The 8,614-nt window shown below is 42.4% G+C and overlaps 1 pseudogene; it reads right to left on the bottom strand.

Annotated features, from left to right (window-relative positions):
* Positions 1-7,025: 7,025 nt before the first annotated feature.
* On the bottom strand, positions 7,026-7,083 carry LOC144220755 (U6atac minor spliceosomal RNA; annotated as a pseudogene).
* Positions 7,084-8,614: the final 1,531 nt, after the last annotated feature.

Genomic DNA, 8,614 nt, shown 5'->3' with positions numbered 1-8,614 from the left:
ACCCGAATCACGATACCAGTCCCCCCTCTGCATTGTGCCCACTCACAGCTGGGGCCCTCAGTTCCCCATAGATGAAATGGTCTGCCCTGCCTGCCTCAGAGACGTGCGTGCCAATGACCCAATATGACACATGAGAAAAACCTCTGGCAAGCATAAAGTTATAGTTGTCACCACCACTAATGCTACCGTGGTTCTATCATTAATAAATGAATGCCTATTAAAACATTACATGGAGAGTGCAATCAAATACATTGCAAACATCAGCTCTGATAGCTGAGCAGAGGTCACGTGTCTATTACTCTCAAATTCAAGCAGTGAGCCATTTTTCCAGGCGCACGTTATTCTCACAGCGATGGGACCTGAATGTGGCGTGTAGTGATCACGACTGTCCTGAGAGCCTACTCGAGAAATAGCGTGATCGGCGTATCAAGGACTTTAACTCGTGTGAAAACACAGCGCCACTTTTGCCTCCTCTGAACAGGTACTTAGCTGTGGTGAGTGGACTTTGGTAATAAATACCTGTTTTTATAGAATAAGAAGAATGTTCATACAATGTATTGCTATCAACTTACGTTCAGGCAGCCGTAATTGCTTTTCATTCAGGACCCAGACAGAACTCTAACCCCAGGGCTCATTTGCTAGAGAAAAAACTAATAGCTTTGCCACGAAGAACTTAAAGTAGCCAAAGGTATAGACTCCAAAAAGCTTCCCGGATCCCATGCGAAGTCATTCCTGCCGTGGAAACACAAGGTAGCCACGGTACTGGGAGAGGATATGGAAGTAATTCATGGAACTGCAAGCTCAGAAGGAGGCAGAAGAGCCCAACCACCCACTGTCGTCTACACTGTACTCCCCAAAAACACCCCAAATGGCGTGCACAGCTCCATCAAGAGAAAATGCATCCTCCCAGAGGTACTGCATTTTGTTTTCTCATAGGTCTGACATTCCTCATAGATCTGAGATCTTAGATCTCAAGTCCATCTCCTTCTAGCATCTTCTAATCGTCCAAAGCAACACACACAGAAAAGTCAAACCACTCTGCCACATGAAAAGCTTTCTCAGACTGACAAGCAGGCATCCTCATTCCTGGATGACCTCTCTTCACAGCCGACATCTCTGCCGCCTACAGGCACTTCAGACATAGTCTCAAATGAACCCCTCTACCCCCTGGTCATTTCTCTGAATGACTTTTTTATATCTCACTTAAACGTGATGACCTGGATGGAAAGCCTGCTTTGTTGTCTGAGGTCAGGGGTCAAAGTAGGCAAATAGTCCCACTAACAGAGAAAAAGGTAAGAAATTATGTTTTTACAAAATAACAGTTTCAAGGCACCCAGAGGCCTATGAAAACAACAAGGAGCCGATGGATGAAAACTGCCAGGGAGGGAGACCCATTCACAGAGGAGCTCATGAGACCCAGCTCTTCTCTCTGGAAGAAATCTGCCAGTTGTGAGCATGGGTTAGGGCTGGGCCCAGACAGAAGTCTAGCACTGGTGGGGGCAGGAACCTATGAGCAGTTCCAGGTCCAGAACGACAAACTAGAAGGCCCCAAATAGTCATCTGGTTTTCATGAAAGACATTTGCAGAATCCTGACTCTATGTGAGGGGTAAACAGCTGGTGAGAGGTTAGGAAACCCAGCCAGAAATCTCCTGCTGGCTCCCAGTGCTCGGGGCTCTGTGACATCCAGGGAAACCAGTCCTGGAGATAAAACATGCATGGGGGNCCAGTGCGGGGGGGGGGAATGCAAATTAACACCAAAGGTCAACGACAAAGACTGAGATGGGCTCCTGTTGATTGTGAGTATCCAGGGGATGGGGACTCAGGCTTGGCTCCTGGAAGAAGCCATTCCCAGAGGACAGAGGAACCAGGCAGGAATCTGAAACTCCTTTGAAAACAGACACGCCATCCTAACAAGACATCAAATTAGAAAGTCTTTGAAGACAAGCATCGCCAGTCCCCATAGGTCTTTAACACACTGTCCATAACGTGACTAGAACCACTCAGCACACAAAGAGGAAAGACTATATGATAAAGAAGAATGAGAAAGGAAAGTGCAAAGAAACAGACCCCAACATGATCAAGGAACAGGAATTAATGGAAGGGAAGAACTGGGAATACTGTGTTGAAAAACAGGGCAAAAGATGAACCAGAGATGCAATAGACACTAAATCGTTACCACATAATTAGATTCCATTAAAACAAAGTATCTGAATGATACCGTGGATCTAAGGTATGTAATACATGAGATGTACCACCTCCATGAATGAGTGTAAACCTATGCTAATCGCAATAAGACAATGTGATGGAGAACAGGTAAGTGGTAGGTCCCCCACCTGACGAACAGAATGAAATCACAGAAGACAAAGAAAGCACTCCGAAGAGGGTGTAATGCAAATACGGGACACATTCAATGTTGCAATCTGTCCGTCAGTTTGTGGCAACATAGTGATACTTATGGTGGATTCTTAACAAGAGTGAAAATTACACATTAAATATCTGGAGACACCATTAGACCACTTTGTGTCTTACCAGTCAGGCATTCGAGTAATGGAATTACTATAAACTCTAGCCAGTGCTTCCTAAAGCTATAGTCATGCACAGAAAAATAACTTCAAGTAACAAAACCAATTGGAGATGACGATGGTATTTTAACCATTTTCCACTTAAGGAAGTTCTTCCTTTCTGGTGTTACCTTTAAGTATTTTTTTTTTCTGCACGGTGAGGCAGGACAGGATGTAGCGATAATCTGCTGATGGTGGAGAACTGCAAGGAAGATACATTGAAAATATTCACTAGTTATCCTTATAGCTAAGATTATTGTAATAATCTTCAGAGGGAGAGAGTAATTTTTACCAGCAAGCACCCAGGTGCTAAAATGATGTTTGCAGCATGTATAAACCAGCTTAACACAGCTTTGCTTACCCCATACTGGCATATTAGAACAGTGGCTTAAAACAGAACCATTTCTTTAAAGACTGGATCATAAGCTTAAAACAAAAATGCTATCGCAAAGGTGGTTTAGGCTTAAAGTCAGGAAAATTATTTCCTCCTCCAAACCATACAGGAAATCATTTAAGAAACCAACTGATCCGTAAAGAATGGGAAGTAGAGTCCGTTGATTCCTGCTGTAATTAACCTTCCTTTTTCTAGAAGCTCGGGACTCTCTTCTACATGTTACTAAATTATTTCTCTTGTCATGCCAATTATAAAAGCTGGATTTCTACGCTTCTAAGTTAATTATGAGAAATGAGTTCTAACTTTCAAAGTTATCTACTTCTTCAGTTATCTGTAATAATTTTTGAACTATTTTGTTACAGGTACTTTTTTTAATCTCATCTAATTTTAGCTGGCATTTAATTATGCTCCAACTAATTCTTGTTCGGGTTTAGTCTTGGATTCAATGTTTGCTTTTTAATGACCACCATATGCTGTACATGTCATGAATCCTACTGTGTTCTTGAAGGCTCCTGGCATTATTAATGCTGATTCTTTGAGAAGAACGGCATCTGAGATCCCAAAAGAAAAGAAATCTCTTCCTCTGAAAAGTATTTCATATATCGATGGGAGATGACTATATAAATTACTGCAACAGTAAAAGGTTTGATAGCGATAAACCCAGAAAAGCCACAAAAGCTCCAAATGTTAGGACCACAAAGCGATAAGCCTTTAAGTGGGACTCTGTAAAAGAATATCCTTTTACATTTTGCTACCAGATTCTAGTCCATAATTAAATTGAGGGTTGTCTGTCTTTATCTTGCTCTGTCTTTAAATAATTCATCAATATATTTCTTTAGTTTATTTGTCATCTTATGAATGTCCCTGCTACCCCCTTAGAACCACAATACTTCTTCCTGGTGAAGTCTTGCATCTCTGATCATTGCTTTAATAATTTAAGCCACTCTTTGCCATCCAGAATATTCATCATTATGTAAGATCCACCCTACCAGCTAACCTAGTAATTGTTTTTAACTTTTTCCTCAAGATTCAATTAGGATGTATATACCTTAGGAATAAAGTTCATGCTTCACTTAACTTCATCCTCCATTGCACGAAACATGGCACCCTAAGAAGAAGAGGCTTTTTTTTTTTTTTTTATTTAACAAACTTAACTTCTTTGAAAAGCATTTATACTTTTCCTTCACACTGTGATCACGGGCTCATACTCCAAAATTGGTGTATACACACCAATTGTGTATATATGTCAAAATAAAATGCTTTGTCAGAGCAAGCAATAAAATTATATTGAGAAAGAAATGAAACTAGCATTTAGTGTTTAGCATCCCAAACACCGTAACAGATCCACGCACTTGCTGTATCATATAGTCTTTATAAGAAATCTGAGAGTATACAAGAGTCTCCCTTCTACATGTGGGAGACTGAAGTTCAAAATGGCAAGTGCTTTGCCCAAGGCTGCATGCTGCAGGCAAATCCTCCTACATGGTCTCACTCCGAAGTTGATATTTCTTTTCACTGCAAAAACTCGTGTTGTTTCGCAATGTAAGTGCAGAGGGAGGAAGGAAGGAAGGAAGGAAGGAAGGAAGGAAGGAAGGAAGGAAGGGAGAGAGAGACAGAGGGAGGGGGAGGGAAGGAAGGGAGGGAGGCAGGGAGGGAGGGAGGGAGGCAGGGAGAGAGCACAATGGAAATGTGGTTGCTGGTGCCCCGTGAGAAAATAATGAAACATTTGGAAAGCTCCCATCAGTATCTTTCCATGGCTTTTCCACCGTCCCTGCTCTCTGGGAAGACAGACTGCCGCTGATGAGTCAGGACGAGCCACATGCTCCTCTAGACTGCACACCCCCATTCCTCCACTGCCACCAGGGCTCTAAGGTAATCATCACGGACTATTAGGAAAATTAAAGTATTTCAGTGAAAATTTCCTGCGACAAGTAAACAAACCAAAAGGGAAAAGAAGGAAGAAAATGAAAATGTTCTGATTTGAGAAAAATAATACAGTAAGTATGGCACCTGTTAGGTCTTTTAGGAAGGAAGAAAAAGCAAAATGGTGGCTCTTTCAAACTGCTTTCTCATTTCAGAATTCGTACTCAGGCATCAATTTTGTAACAAGATAGGAAACTCAACCCTGACAGGATTTAATCTATGTAGCACTATCCCTACCTATCAACAGCTTCTCAAACATTTTTTACTTTCGTTTTCTTCATTTCTTTCTTTTTTTTTCTGTTTTGTTTTTTTCCCCCTTTCCTTTCCTTCCTTCCTTCTTTTCTTTCTTTCTTGCTTGCTTGCTTGCTTTCTCCTTCTCTCCGCTTTTTCTTTCACTGTTTTAGTAATCACCATAACAGCACATTTTCTGAATCATTAAGAAACCCCCACAAATTTTTCCCAAGAATTTTTGGTTTTCTTACACTCTATTCATTTAACATTTGCTATTTTGGGGATCCTGAGCCAATACCTTCTTTCAGTCTTTAATTTCTCATTTGTAAAACACAAGATATCAACAACAATGGCCAGTGACCCCCCCCCATTTCAGAGCTGGTATGAAAATGAAATAAGGGGTATAAATCCCCTCGTATGGGGCCGATGCTAATAACTCTTCTATAAATACATGAGAGAAGGTGGAAAAGGAGAAATACCCTTAAAATACTTTTTAGATGGGTAATTTCAAAAATCAGTGTATAATGATTCAATATACATGTGTTAAATGTTGCTCAATGCCTCACATGGTGCCTCCATAAGACCAAAGTCAGTATCTGGCAAAATCTGCATAGAAGCTTCAAAGTTTTATTTCCCCGTAAGTTTTGACTCTGAGCTCAGCTTTTCAGTGGAGCTAGACATGGCTGGCATTCAGAGCTGGTTAGAGCTACATTTTTAGACCTCGGTTTACAAAGGAAAAGCCTAATAAAGTCTCAAGAGTGGTCAGCTCCCATGATACTAGGGGGCACTTATTTCTTTGGTGAACATCAACTCTTGCAAAGAGCAGTCTAATGAAAACCATAGTCCCAAGGGGCATTGATGGTCGTTCTGTGCAGTTCCCCATCAAAGTCACCTCCACACACATCACACATCTGCAAAGAGCAAATAATTTCATACAGCCTCATGGCTTTGTAGACTTTTTAAAACATCGAATTTCAACAAAGTGTGCAATAAAGATCCTTTTTTAATAGCCATTATACTCTTTTTATTATTATCTTATGTAGCAACATAAATGGAACACAGTCTTATGGTATACAAACCCAGAATCCCATAATGGTAATTACCAACTCTATTTGTAAATTTCCAATGAAAGGATAAACTATATATTATTTATCTCTAAATGAAAACAAGTCATTTAGAGGTATCAGTTCATTTTTCTTCTATGAGAGAGGAAGGAAAAATACAGAACTGTGATACAGAATTTTTATAAACTGATATGTAAAGGGATTTGCATGCTGACACAATTCAATCATATTCATCAACACACATTCATCTGATGCTTTTACAAAAGGCAGCTGGTGGTGGAGAGTTATCCAGCTAGGTCTAGAAAGTCAACATTGACCCAGATTTATCGTCTGGAACCACAAACCCAGCTCCACAATTTCTCACTGCAATATTATTCTCTTCTATATTAGGAATACTCTTGTGTGTGTGTGTGTGTGTGTGTGTGTTTCTTTGTTTGGTGTGGCTTGGTTTCCTGTGTGTGGGGCTTCATGTATTGGTGCCCAATCCCCATATGGAGATGAAAAGAAATACTGCAGGCAAATTTTCCAACACTGAAATCCAAATACAGGGAAACCTCAAAGCCTGTGGGAACGTTCTCTTGAAACGTTCCAGGTATAAGTTCAATGATAACTAATAACTATTTTAAGAAAGCTATGCTATGGTACCTTTGACATTTGCCCAACTGACACCCACATGGGGAGGAAATTCTTTTCTTAGTCTAGTTGACACACAACATGACATTCGTTTCTGGTGTAGGACGGGGTGAGCCAAGTGTCTGTACAGCACGCTGTGCCCCCCCCAAGCGTGCCCGCCTTCCGGCCCCACACCAGGACAGCAGCAAGCGGTGAGTAGTTAGATGCCGTCGTTAGNGAGTGCTCCCTTCCATCCCTGTCAGGGGGAGTGCTAACTGCTCTCCTTTCACACAACAGGAAACTTTATTATTTTTTTAGTAAGAAAAGCTCTGAGGAAGCTACCCGCGTAAACCAAAGCTGCCCTCTCCGTTACGATCTCTGCCCAGTTTCACATCTGGAGATGGAAATACAGAATTTGGAAGAGAAGGATGGAAAACTGCACAGGCTGCGGGCTTTCACTGTCTCAGGCACCGAACACACGGCTTCTCTTGTGTCCCACACAGCCCTCTCGATGTGACACCCGTGCTGGCCCTCCTAGCCTCATCTGAGAGGAAGAAGCGCAGGGTCCAGAGAGCGTGGGTAATTTCCCCAGAACAAACCCCTAACAAATAACTACAAATGCACAACTCACTCTGCTTTATATTTACATGGACTTTCTTTTATGTCTTCCTTTTTTGCCTTTTTCAGGTCATGAATCGTCACTTTCTTGACACCTGTAAAGAAGCAACTTTTTTAAGTTTATTTTTTTTTAAATTTTTTTAATGTTTTTATTTACTTCTAGGAGAGAGAGAGAGACATCGTGAGCAGGGGAGGGTCAGAGAGAGAGGGAGACTCGGAAACAGGCTCCAGGCTCCGAGCCGGCAGTCAGCACAGAGCCCGACGCGGGGCTCGAACCCACGAACCGCGAGATCATGACCTAAGCGAAAGTCGGACGCTTAACCGACTAAGCCACCCAGGCGCCCCTTAAGTTATTTATTTTGAGAGAGATCGAGATAACATGAGCAAGAGAGGGGCAGAGAGAGATAGAGAGAGAATTTCAAGCAGGCTCCACACTGTAAACACAGAGCCCTCTGTGGGGCTGGAACTCACGAACTATGAGATCATGACCTGAAAGGAAATCAAAAGTCAGATGCTTAACCAACTGAGCCACACAGGTGCCTCTAAATAACCAATTTTTCTAGCAGCATTTATTCTATTGAAGTGGCAGGCTTTAGGGGCACCTGGGTGGCTCAGTTGCTTAAGCGTCCAATTTCGGCTCAGGTCATGATCTCACAGTTCGTGGGTTCGAGCCCTGTGTTGGGCTCTGTGCTGACAGCTCAGAACCTGGAGCCTGTTTCAGATTCTGTGTCTCCCTCTCTCTCTGCCTCTCCCCTGCTCACGCTGCCTCTCTCTCTCTCTCTCTCTCAGAAATAAATAAAACATTAAAAAAGTGTTTTTTAATAAAATGGCAGCCTTCGTGGTATCAAAATTCCATATACGTCTTGGTCTGTGGTGTAGGCTGAATTGTGTGTCCTCAAACTATGTTCAAACCCTAATCCCCAGAGGCTGTGTGTGTGGCTTGTTTGGAAACAAGGTCTTTGCAGGTATCGTCACGTTAAGATGAAGTCATACTGAATTGGGGGGGGGGGCGGAACCCAATCTAACATAAGAAGAGGGAAATGTGGACACGGAGACACACAGGGAAGAAGTCCGTGTGACAACGAAGGCAGAGGTGCCAAGATGCACCTGCCGGCCAAGGCCCCACGGACTGCGGGCAATGCCGAAGCAAGGTGAGGCCAGGGCTCTTCTCCCGCAGAGCCTCAAGAGAGAGCATGGTCCTGGGGACACC

Source organism: Crocuta crocuta, unplaced genomic scaffold, assembly GCF_008692635.1.
Source record: "Crocuta crocuta isolate KB4526 unplaced genomic scaffold, BGI_CrCroc_1.0 scaffold129, whole genome shotgun sequence".
Lineage (NCBI taxonomy): Eukaryota > Metazoa > Chordata > Mammalia > Carnivora > Hyaenidae > Crocuta > Crocuta crocuta.
This window is presented reverse-complemented; position numbering and strand designations above follow the sequence as displayed.